General features: G+C 40.6%; 1 protein-coding gene across 1 annotated transcript in view; it reads left to right on the top strand.

Moving 5' to 3' along the window:
• DPP6 (dipeptidyl peptidase like 6) overlaps positions 1 to 13,290 on the top strand; it is a 421,969-nt gene that overhangs the window by 33,881 nt on the left and 374,798 nt on the right. The window lies entirely within an intron of this gene.

The following is a 13,290-nucleotide window of genomic DNA, read 5'->3' as shown; positions in this document are numbered from 1 at the left end:
TTCAGGACAGCTGCTTCAGGATTGTTGATATAAATCTGTCTTACTCCACCATCAACTCCTTGAGGTAGCTTGTCCCCCTTTTACTCAAGGTATCATTCAATCAGTTCAGGCTTGATTAACTCAGCTTACCTTACATTTACCTCTGAGTGTCAGGTCATAAAAGTGGATATGTGCATAGTTATTGCAGAGAAACTGATATCTAGTAATTTCCTGTGCTCAAGTCCTTTAGAAATGCCAGCAGGTAATGTACTATAAACTGTGTTCTTTTTTTCTGCTCCCAGCTTTCAAAAATAGAAAGGAACTATTTAGTAATTGCAAACAGGTGAAAAAAGCTGTAAAGATCATGAGATTTTGCTTTTGCAGCAAAAATTCTTACAGATAGTAAAATGTGGTAAAGTCTGTCCTTTAAAATGTAGAGAGCAGCTTAGATTCTGAAGCGTCAAGCATGGTACCAGAAGGCTTGTATCCTTGAAATTAAGAATTTGCTTATGTGATTTCCTGAACTGGGCTATTTATTTACAGGGGAAAGTGCCATTTTCAAGTCAGAATGTTGCAAGTAATTGTTTTTCTTGCTGATATTTTCCATCTGTTTTTCTTCTTCCTTCTACAGAAATTTTCTATGGCTTTAGTTTCATTACTATTAAAACAAAATTTGACAATAATGAAAAAGTTCTGATTTTAACTCCACAAAGACAAATTAATAGGTAAGACCAACAGTCACCTTAACCTTTCATTAATATTATCCAACACTTCTAGTTGTGTTACTTACAGCTATGGCAGCTTTCTTGATAAAATACTTCTTAATGCCAAATGCTAATTATTCATGGGAATATGTTTTTCTGTAGCCCCAGGTTGTTGCAGAAAATGACAGCTTTTGATATTACTAAATAAAATAATATATTGTTTCTCCTGTGGCATTTTAGTGCATACCACATTTAATGAAATTTAGATTTTTAAGGTCATTTCAATAGTAATGAACCCAATAGGGTTCTTTTTTGGTGTCTGATTGTACTGTAGTAGTTTTAAAAACACTTTTCTGAGTAATTTGATTTTTCTACAGAGTTCATTGGAGTTTCTTGAACTTTGAAAGTCTATTTTCTCTACTTACATCACAAAAAAAATCTCATGTGATTGCTAGGAAGAAAGCTCTGATGTGAAAAGCTGAAAAAGATTCCAACTAATTTTGTTCCTGTGAAGATCTGAAGTGCATTTCCCCTTCATCGGTTATATGACTCTCCATCCCACATCACTTACTTTTCAATTAATATTTTTTTTCCAATTCCATACTCTTTGGGGAACATATTTTTATTACTTCGGGAATCCTCTGCTGCTTTTTACAACTGTTCGGATTATTTTAAACACCTTCCTTGTGAATATTGAAAACCTCTAGCTACTACGGCAAGACCTGGTGTTCACCAGAGAGTTGTTTTAACCCATGCCTGCAGGCCTGATCCTGACCCGTATGAATCAGTAGGGAATTTTACCAGTAATGCCATGGAGATGTATCCCAGCCACGTGGGCGCAGCCTGCTGTGTTTTTGCAGGTGAAGCCAAGGCAGTGCCGGAGCTGTTGTCCTGGTAGGAATTTCCTCCCTTTGGAGTCACTCAAAACCATTGACCTGTGCAGGGCCACAACTGGTGGCACAAGATCAGCCTTTGCAAAGCCTGTCCCCGTTCAGTGTACCCTTGCAGGATGCCTCTGTCTTGCTTTTCCCATCTGCCGTTGCTCCAAAGGGACATTTGCACTCCCAATAACTCTTCTAAACCCCACTGTAGCACTAAAATGGTTAAATAACTGCCCCTTTTTAGGTACCACTACTGATAAAGAGCACCTTCTGGTCTTGTTTTAGTTTCATGCCAAGGCACGTCGCTAGCTGCTGGTGGTGTGTCTTCTTCAAAGGATGGCTGCCATCCATGCTTACTTCTCTGCAGAGAGCAAAAAGCCTTTGAAAGCACCTTCTGCCTCATCGGAGTAATAAGCGCTTAAAAAAAAAAAAACCAACCCGAGAGTCAGCTCAGTGGTTCAGAATTTTGCTGGATTCTGTGTAATTAATTAAGATTTTTTTAAACGTTGGTTGCTCTGCCAGTCTGTGTATCTAGGTTGTGCCAGTTTCCAGGATTCCCCTCCACCCCCATCCCCGCCCCTCGCCCCGGTTCCTCGCACAGACGTGAGCAGCTGCAGCAATGGAAGACTTCTTTGTAGAGGAGGCAGCTCCAGTGGAACAGGTAGGCGGGCTGGGGTGGGCGCTCAGTGCCCTGAGCGTGCCACGACAGCCGGCAATATTTAAAGCCAATGGACCTGGGCTCCAACCAGCTTACAAGCTCTTGCTACCTGCGAAGGAACAGGGATGATAGAATCTCTTGGAGATACATCAGGTGTGGCTGAGAGCAGCCTCTAATGCTGGATGAATATGCCCTAGTGTCTGCCAGGAGAAGGTTAAAAACTTCCCCAGGTGACCAGAAACCTCTGTGTTTTGCTCACCGGGCGGGTGTTGCTGTAAGCAGAGCTCTCTCTTCCAGGGAGGAGGGAATTCAGCAGGAATGATGCCGAGCAGAGAAGCTCTGAAGTCTTGCGGGAGCGGGGAAGGAGAGGAGCGGGCTGGAGGTTTCCCGCGCAGGCCTGGGTGCGACGGGTGTTTCACTGATTCCTGCTCAGATGGGTCTGTCGGCACCTTTATTGCTTCTCTGACTTTTCCATTTCATGTTGTGTTGGAGCCGGATAACTGAGAACGTCGTTGCAGTACAGGTTACATCAGGACCAGATTTGCCTCTTCTGCCTTATACTGACATACGACGTTTTCTTCCTGTGTGATTCCTTTTTTTCTTTTCTTTTCTTTTGTTTTTTTTTTTTGTTTGCATGTTGGTTGCTCTTTAGCTATTTACACCTCTGCTAACCCTCTTGCTTCAGCCATGCCCTAGATAGGCGTATTTCTGGGCAAGCGGTACCCTTGGACAAAAAGATTTATAGCAATCGTTGTATGGGGAAGAAATTTGAAGCTGGTTAATGCCACGGAGTTTGACCAAAAGGATGCAATGCAGCAGATGACTTGCTAATGTTGCAAGTCCTTTAGGCCAAACCTGATTTGGGGAGCATTTTCTTCATTAGGAGAAATGACAGCTGCAGAAGTTACCTGTTCTACTTCTCTCTTTCCACCACACTGTTGCTGTGGTGTTTGAAGAGTTGTACATTAGTGTTGATCTGGGTTGCCTAAGATGTAACTGTACAAACTGAGATTTTCAAGGTGGAAAATAATGTTAAATAAATGCTAATTATTTGAACTGGCTTTTTAACTGTTGGGCATATTTTGAAATGAGCTATTCTCTTTGACCACACCAGGAATGTGGGCTGAATTTTGCTGCTGTTTGAATAACTCCTAAAAACATCTGCTGCAGTAGCAGTATCAGAACCTGCTGCACTTTTCCAGTGATCCTAATCCAGAGATAGCGTGCAGGAAATAATAGCTGAGAGCACACAATATCCTACACCGACAGATAACCTGCGAGTGCAGGAGAAATCTGTACAGTGAATGGGAGTCACTGCATCCGATGTTGCCGATGCGTGCCATGGTGGTGCAAGGCCTGGTTGCCAAAGCAGGACGTTGTGTTTGGGTGATGGTTCACCCCAAAATACATTTCTTAGCTGGCTCCTGGGCAGACTCAGGATGCACCAACTTAGGGACTCGCTGTCCTGAGCTCTACTGCATGGATGGGCAGTTATTCATCTATTGGGCTTTCAGTCCTTCACTGTGAAAGGGGGATAATAGAATTCCTTACCTCCTGGGGATGTGCTGAGGTCAAATACTTCATGAGTCTCCCAGATACTATGGGACCGCAGCTACATAAGAGGGCCTTAAATGGGTAGCTTATATTCACTTCAGGCCTGAAATGGTGTTTTGAACCCAATGAGGAGATCTGTGTCTCTGATTAAAGAAGCTGAAGAAGAATTCGAGCCTGCTCAGTAGCTTCAGAAGAAATGTTCAGGACATTCATCTGATGATAATATTTTGAAGTGGAAGATTAATGTTTTGCAAAGTCATGTCATGTTTCCTGACTCTTCTTTGAAGTGAAAGCCCATTGTTTCTAAACTAATTTAGCAAGTAAATGTACATTGAGCTTGGCGATTTTTCTTTATGGATATCTGACAGTATCTGTGAGAAGACTGAGGAGTTATATTCCTGTGTTAAATAATGAAGCAGGCACATCAGTAATAGGCTACCACTTCTTTAAGCAGATTTATTTGAGTGATTTAGATATAAGCTCATAATTCAGTGTATATGGGCAATTCTCTTGTGCTGGATAGCTCGTTTTCATCTGCATTGATGCAGATGTTTGGCTGCCAAGCAGAACAGGACTCCAGCTTAATGTTAGTGTCAATCTGGAATTTATGACTTTGAAAGTGTCCTGTTTAATTGCCTGTTTCCCCTGGGAGTGATGTGTCAGCATGTAAAGAGCACTGTAGGACCACTACAAAGGGTTACGTTCAACCATTTCTTTGACAAGTACTCCTGGAAGGAGGTGCTGGGGAAGAGTGGCTTTAAATTGGTCAAATTCTGAACTGGGGAATTTTTTTTGTTTTTCTTTTAATAGAAAGACCTTACTTACAATGGTTATATCTTACTATAGATTTCCATGTGCTTTCACTCTTTTTACAAAGGCTAATATTTTAATATGAGGAGGAGAGAGTGTACACTATAGCTACGTATTTGTTCTGTAAGCATTTTGGATAATGGAATAAGGAGTGCAGTTAAAGTTTGCAAAATTGGTAATTGCAAGCACTCTCAAAGAGGACAGGCATAGAATTTCAGATGATCATGATAAATTTGAGTGACAGTGTGAAATCAATAAGATAAAAGTCAATAAAGCAAATGCTAAGTATTGTAGTTAGGAAGGAAAGTCATATGACACCAGGACAAAATGGGGAATAATTGGCTAAGCAGCTTTCTGCAGAAAAGGGGTTTTGTGGCTTATATATATAGTGGATGACAAGTTAAATATAGATCCAAAATGCGTGCAATTGCAGAAGTGGTAATGCTTATTCCAGGGTATATTGACGGATATGTTGTATTTAAGTTATGGGAAGTAATTATTCAGCTCTATTTGGTACCAGAGAAGTCTGAAATTGAGTACTGGGCCTAATGCTTGGAGGAAAATTAGGGAAACTGGAAGGAGTCCAGATGAACTCCGAAGGGTTGAGAAACATGACAGAAGTTTGAAAAACTGTATTTGTTTAGTAGAAAAAAAGAGAAAACTGAGAGAAACAATTTTAACAGTCTTAGCTATGCAGAGACTTCGTTTGTAATAAAGGTTTCTTCTGGGAAATCTGAATTTGCAACAGTGAGATTTTGGTTAGATTTTAGGAGAAACTTTATAATAATACATGGCTTTAGGAAAGATTATGGAGTACTTTTTTGTAGAGAGAATGATTCAGAACAGAGAAGACAAACATCTGTCAGTGGTAGCTGGGAAACTTTCTGTGCTGGAAGGGACTGGAAATTCTCCTGGGCTTTCTTCAACAGTGTCTTTCTGTAGATTTTATTGCTATGGAAAGTACATGCTATGTGCTATGAAGAAAAAAAGGATTTTTGTTGTGTGCTTCAGAGGAGTTTTGTGGTGGCATAGAAGAGATATACAGAAACAAGACCTATGTACGTGCTACCGATAAGGTCCCGTGGAGTCAGTCACAGTGCATAGCATCCTTAGCTGTCATGACTGTTTCTCATAAACAGAAAGGTGCTGCTGTTGCTCTCCTTTAGGTTAAGTGCCAAAGAGGCATTCCTATAACTCCTGCAGATGAACGACTTACTAACAAAACATGAGTTTATAAATGTCCATTTTGGAAGAATTCTGGTTCTTTAAATGATACAAGTGGTTGATCCTGTATTGCTCGACACCATCCTCTATCATCAAGTAACAACCTATCCCTACCACAAAATTACCTACTGAGACATTCGCTTGCAGAGGTGATCATTATTTTAGAGCTTTCCCAGCTTTTGACTAAAAGGAGGATATTTCACTGTGTTTTATGTTGAGGTGGGGGACACATGAATAAGAGGGTGAGTCAGAGAAAGCTTTGGGGATAGCTGCTATGCTTACTTTGCTGGAAAAGGTCCCATTTTACTGCTTGGCTAGCAGAGGAAGAGATAAACAGAAAATGTTGTCCCCATGGGTTCTAGTAAACAAAATCAGAGATCGAGAGTAGTCATCTGCCCAGCCAATTCTAGGAGAAGATCTATAGCTCTTGTGTAGCAGGCAAAGGATTTTTCTGGTGAGTCAGTATCTAACAAAATCCTTAAATGAAAATGAGTAAGTGAGGGTGCTGCTTGTAGCTTGATATTCTTGGGTTTCTAAGTCTGGTGATATTTACCAAGGTTATAATGCAAAACATGAACAACTCTTAATGTTTTCTACCGAGAAGGGAGGTTGTTACAGCTTAAGCATGATTTAACAGAGCAAACTGACGTTTTAAGAAGCACACTGATATGTCATGCACGTTTTGATCACTTTGATGGAGTTCTGGATTATCTGTTGCTGTTACAATCCAAAACTCTAGTATAAAGCATGAAAAGGGCAAAAGCAATTAGAATATAGCTAGCAAACACTTTTTTCCTGAAGAAAAAAACAACCTTACCAACAACTCATTTCCTGGATGATAAAGACAGTACATCAGACTGTTTGAGTTTCCACAATAAAGTAAGAGGAAATAGAGAATGCTGTGCTATGGTATCGCTAGAGCTGGATCAATGAGCTATTAAAATAAATTTATCCAATTAACTTGGCCCTTTCATCTATTCTCAAGCTGTTTGCAGATCAGCCTTGTCTCCTGTGTATTTGTCTTTGCTGTTTGAGTACAAAAAACATTTCAGCATCTAGATCCTCTGCAAATTATGATCACAGTGTTTTTCCTGTTCTGTGGCTGAATAACTAATAGTTTTTTAAAAGGATACTGTAAAACCAACATGGTCTTTTCTGGTTTGGTTGTTTAGATAACTAAACATCTTGAAATTCATAGATTTTCAGGATTCAGGAACATATTCTTAGGTATTTTCAAGAACATCTTTGTAGCCTCCAGCAATTTCATGAGCCAGAGCTTTCCATGCATTTAGTAGTCCTAAATTAATTTTTCTTCTAGGAATTTGTCCAATACCTTTTGAATCCATGTAACCTTTTAGGCCATTTTATGTGATGTTGCATAGTTATTATATTGGAAGATAGAATAAACAAGCATTCCCTGCTCACCTTCTCCATTCCACACCTCCTTATATAGACCTCTGTCCTCTTGTCTCTTTCTAGGCTGAAGAGTCTGAGTTTATATAGTTTTTCCTCATATGGAAGCCAGTCTCTGTCTTCAGTCATCCCTCTTGTCCTTGTCTGTATGTTGTCCATCTCTACTACATTCTTTTAGGGGCAGGGAGCAGCATGGGAACTACACACCGACTTCAGGATGAGGTTGTCCCATAGATTTATACAGTGGTATGTTTCTTCTGTTTTGTTCCCTATTTCTTTCCTAATAATTCTCAGCATTTGATTTGCATCCTTGACTGCTCCTGATCACTAAGCTGGCATTTTATAAATGTTATTTATTATAACCCAAGCTCTCGTCCCTGAGAGCTAATTGCTCAAAACCCATCACTGTCTATGTAAACTTTAGGATTGCTTCTCCTTTGTGCATCACTTTACATCTATTTACATTGGGCTTTTGTCAGCCGTTTCATCGTTCAGTCACCCATGAGGGTTTGGTCTCAAGATACTTGACAGTCACTTGAGCAAATCTCAGTGTCATTCCTTTCCTATCCCACTTGCTGTCTGTGACATGTTGGCTCCTCTGTCTATACTTGTTATTAGAGCTGGTTATTGGCATTAATCCTGGTTCCACTGAAGCTGGTGGATACATTCACAGGGACGTCACTGGGAGAGATGTGTGCCCTGCACACGCCATGTTAATTTCCCTTTCCACGTGGTCTCTAACCTGTTGGTTTGATTTAGTAGTTGATAGTATTCATTTTCTTCCTGGCAGCATGATCAGAGATGCAGTCGTTTTGTTCAGGAAGATAATAATTTTGTTACAAGTTATATAATAAATCATAAAATAAACTGGCATTTTGGGGTTCATCTTATGATTCTTGCAGTTTTACCACTAGACCTTGGGAGATTATACTATCTGAAAAATTTAGTCACTCTATTGAGATAATTTGTCAGTGGTTTGAAAATTGGACATGCTAGATTTATGGTTCTGGCAAACTAATGATCTCTTTTTTTCAGTGCTTTGTCAAAGCCTGGTATGCTGCCCATAAGCCAGTCTAAGCCTTGGTGTCTGTAAGGGAATGTGTTCTGGTGATTAACAAGGTGTTGTTTTCATCATACATTTATTATACTGAATCTTGTCAGAACAATTCTGATCCAGCACATTTATTAGATTGTATCTCTTCATGCCATTGATGCCACTGTGATAGTTTCCTGTGTCTGGTTGCAATAAAATTAAAAAAAAAAAAAAATACCCAAAGAGCAATGTATATATTTGCATAGATTGCTGGAAAAGGTGTCAGGTAAAATGTTGCTGTGTGGTTATGTTTTGAATTGCAGCCTTCCGTCAGCTGATAAATTCCCTAGGTCAGGTATGGTTGAATGAGTTTTTACCTTGGTAAGTCAAAATAAAGATGTGTGAGTGGTGGTTTGGAGAATTCACAAGGTGAGAGGAATATGAAAGTTAATGGCTTTAGGAAATGCAATGAAAGTGGGAGAGTGCATATGCTTTCAAAACCTGGAACCGTTCACACTTGTTTAGGTTGCATCTGTGATGTGACGCGAACCCAGGTTTATTTCTTGATAAGAAGAAATGCAGAAAACTCCCTTTCTTTTAACAGTAACTCAATAACTTCAGGGAATATCTGTGTCCCCTTTTCTATGTATTTGATGCGGGTTGCATTAACACTATCGCTCACTAAATCTTGCTGTTAATAAATACTGTAATCCTGTAGAATGCCTTGTTATGATTTAAAAATACTTTAAGGGAGAATTTTCAGAGGCAGAGCAGGCATTCAGGTGCCTAATGCTCTTTGAAAGTCAGCAGAAACAGTAGTAATTTTTGCCCCATATGGTCCCAGACCAAAAAAGCTTACGGTGCTGTGCCTGTTTCTGGGTTTGCTCCACTGTGCTTTGGGAGTAGCACAGTATCACTCTACAGTGACACGTGAAACCAAATCCCTTCTGGTTTCAAATGAAAGGTTCATTTCCTCCTTTGAGCAGTAGTGCCCCATATTGTGCTTTATCTGCCAGGACATTGATATGTAAGCACGTGAGCCTGCTTCTTTCTAAGTTAGTAGGATAGTATTGTACTGGGTAAGAAGCCACAATGAAATAAGGCTACAGAAAGGGAAGAGAGCATGTTATTTAGTGGCCAGGGGATGTTAAGTTTAGTTTATTTTATTTAATTTTCTAATTTTATTTTATTTTATTTTATTTTTACTGTAGACAGGAGTTGGAGCTACTGAAAATTACTGTTAATTTTCTCCCCAAATAAAGTGTTTTACAATTTATGTTTTAAAAACTTTCCAAAGAATCATTTCTGACATACACTCTACTGTATCTATTAATGTCAGTAAAAATGGTTTAAAAAATCTAGTTAGTATCTGCATATTTCTGTCATATCCTGATCAGGCTTTTTGCTAGGCAGATTTTCTTGCCATTTTTTGGTGCATCTGATAAATGTATTACACATGTTTTTGTCCTTCTGGGTCTCCAGTTACTTTCAGACTGCAGGTTTATTTAGCAATAAAACAATGTCACAACATCCACTTGTTAATCAGGGTATGAGAAATCTGGCAGCCATTTCCTGAGTCCTTATTAACAAAGAAGAACAGAGAAACACGCAGTGCGTGAAAGGATATTGTTTTCTCCGGCATCTTAAAGCACATCCATACTATAAGGGCTTTGTAACAAAAGTCTCCTGGAAGAGCCCTGTAGCATAAGATGCAGCTTAAAATGCAACAAGAGCTTTTTGCCAATGATGTAGCTTGCTGACCTTCCCACTAGCAGAGGATACACCAAGTCCTCACAGAAGGCACATGGACCTGTTGGTGTAGGTATGTCAGCAGGAGGGGTGAGAAAGTCAGCATGGGGGAAAGGTGTTAACTCTCTCATCTCGCCTTGCTGTGCAAGCAACCTTTTCCGGTGTACACCTTTGCCTTAGCAAAGGATTGCGGTGCGACCTCTGATGCACAAGGCACAGATGTGACTGTGTAATTTATTTAAAGCTTTCTTTCATGCATGTGAATGCTGGTGAAAATGTTGGAGGCTCAAAGCAGACTCCTGCATGGTGGGAGGCTGCAGGAGAATGTGTCTCAGTAAGGGCACGTACACCCGCTGTAATCAAATTCAGACACCTAATGTCAGTTCTCCCAGCAGTTTTGTGCTGTCCCCGCTGTGACACCCCTTCCCTTTCAAGTCTCAATGTAATCCTAGGAACTGGTGCTTATTAGTATTTCTCAAACTAAAAGTTTCCTTTGAAGAGACTTTTTCTTGAAGAGATGTGAAGACTAATGCAATCTTCAAATCTTTCTCTTGCAATCAGCTTCTCGCCAATGACCTCTCCTGCCTGTTCTTCTGAGGAAAGGCTTTGTGTCCTCCATCAGCCTTGCACAGACTCTGCAGCATGTGGCCTGGCTGTATCCCGTACCCACTGTGTGCAGGGATTCAGCTGGGTAGTAGGTGCCTGGAGCCGTTAACACTGAACTCAGGAGAAAGAGTAGGAATGATTTGAGAGGCGTTTCAGGAGACAACGTATACCACATAGGCAGCTTAAGGAGGAGTGATTCATGTGATCAAGCCTCATATGGGAACGAGGTAAACAGGCGTTTTAGGTACACAACTGTCGTGGTTTAACCCCAGCCAGCAGCTAAGCACCACGCAGCCGCTCCCTCCCTCCCGCCCTGCTCCCAGCGGGACGGGGAGAAGAATCAGGAAAGAAGGTAAAACTCGTGGGTTGAGATAAGAACGGTTTAATAACTAAAGAAAAATATAACACTAACAATAATAATAATGAAATATAATAATAATAATAGTAATAGTAATGAAAAGGAATATAACAAAAAAAAAGAAGAGGGGGGAAAAAAGAAAAACACCAGTGATGCACAATGCAATTGCTCACCACCCGCTGACCGATGCCCCAGCAGCGATCTGCCCCTCCCGGCCAACTCTCCCCAGTTTATATACCGGGCATGACATTCTATGGTATGGAATACCCCTTTGGCTAGTTCAGGTCAGCTGCCCCGGCTCTGCTCCCTCCCAGCTTCTTGCACACCTGCTTGCTGGCAGAGCATGGGAAACCGAAAATCCTTGGCTTGAGATAAGCGCTACTTATCAACAACTAAAACATCAGAGTGTTATCAACCTTATTCTCACACTAAATCCAAAACACAGCACTGTACCAGCTACTAAGAAGAAAATTAACTTTATCCCAGCTGAAACCAGGACAACAACAAATACTGTCCTGGTGTATGTACTCATGGTAAGTTACTCAGATGCTTATGTAGCATTTCAGATAATGACTATTCCTTATTAAGCAGCAGAGACCAAGCAAGCCCTCGAGCTGAGTAGGTGTCAGTGTTTCTGTAGGATTCACACCTGTTGCTTATAGAATAGGCTCCGTGTTTGAGTAAGGGTTGTGGGTGCATCTATCAGGACAGACTTTGTGTGTAGTTTTAAAAGCACAGCTACATCTATTTATTCATTCAGCCTTGCAAAACTGTCATGGAAATTTATCAGCTCAGCCACAAAGACTAATCTTCCAGCTTTAGCAGGATGGAAATACTAATGACATTTTATTCGTCCATCAAAAATAATTACTCGTCCCAGCTGAGTGGGCAAGTAGAATTTGCAAGACTCAATTAAATACCTACATTTAGGAGAGTTTATATGATGTTCTTGTAGTAAAGCACTTTGATTCTTACCAGAGCTGTATAAATTAACCACTTCAGTGCTTTCCAAGAAACCTCCTATGGGTCAGAACTCAGACTGATTGGCACCTTTTGCACTGTTAAGAGTGGCTTACATTGAGAAGCAGGTAATAGAAAATGTCTACAGTAGCAAAGTAATTGCCACCAAAAGCACTGGTGGTAAATACATAATACTAAATGATACATAATAATAATAAATGAAGTGAAACTGTATAAAAAGAACCAGTATTTTCTCAAATCTTTTTATGAGATTTTAGTGCTCACTTAGCCAATTAGGAGCCACACATCGAACTAAGACCCACTGAAACAAAGCCCAGCAATGAGGACTGGTGTGGAGCCAGTCCAGAGATACTTGTGAAGAGCTTAGTTTCATGGAGAAACTGGGCTTCTCACATCTTGCTGCTGTGCCTCTGGTGTGCATGTCCTGGTCATCCCTGCTGTCCTCCAGAGGCCAGCCTCGGGGAAGATGGTGATGGTCCCTTTGCTTTCTGCTCTCCGTTGGAGAGAGTTGAAGAGGAAGCACTATGTTGCCCTGAGCACTGCAGTGAGGCGATGCAGCTGGATTTTAAAGCACCTCTTACCTTAACAGTGTGATCTTATCATCGTCAGGGTTGTGATGAGAGAAGTCCCTGGATTACAAAAAGACAATGTTTCTGATGAATAAAACACAAGTTTATCCACATGCCATGAGCCTTCCTTATAGCTACTGTGAGTCAGATAGTGATGTTCCTGAGAAACGGGACCAGTGGCCATCACCTGCAGGGACACTGCATCAGACATATTTATGCCTGCCTTTTTGAGGGACAAAGATTCCTTGAGCAGTTTCCTAGTACCTTCCACATACCTTAGCAGCTAAAGGATTTCTTCCAAGTAGCTGGTTTCCACTGCTGCAAAGGCAAATGTTCTCCAGATAGGCAGTTCTGGATCTAATTTCTGACAAAGAGGCGATTAGTTCAGGATTTATGTAATGAAGTCCTGGATGTAGGATAAATTGTATAGCTCCATTTGTTCTGACATAAATCACAAAGCACCTGCGGTCTGAGTGACTGTCCCTTAAATGTCACAGGGACATGGGTCATTGTGGAAATATTACAGGTTTGAGTCACACACTTAAATAGAAGCATGAAAATCGGAGATCAAAGAGGGCTGTCAACTCATCAAGCTCATCACCTCACTTGTACTGAATATGCCCTAGGACCCATCCAGAGCAGTATTTGTTGGCTAGACTGATACTCCATCAAAGCAGCTCAGTGCAAATCCTGAAAGATACCAACTAAATATAAATGTGAAAGGCTCTGATGACATAAATGCATTCAAATATACTTTTTTTAAGTATCCCT

This window comes from Gymnogyps californianus, chromosome 2 (genome assembly GCF_018139145.2).
Source record: "Gymnogyps californianus isolate 813 chromosome 2, ASM1813914v2, whole genome shotgun sequence".
NCBI classification, from domain to species: Eukaryota; Metazoa; Chordata; class Aves; order Accipitriformes; family Cathartidae; genus Gymnogyps; species Gymnogyps californianus.
Note: the sequence above shows the minus strand (reverse complement) of the source record. Positions and strands in the feature narration are given on the sequence as shown.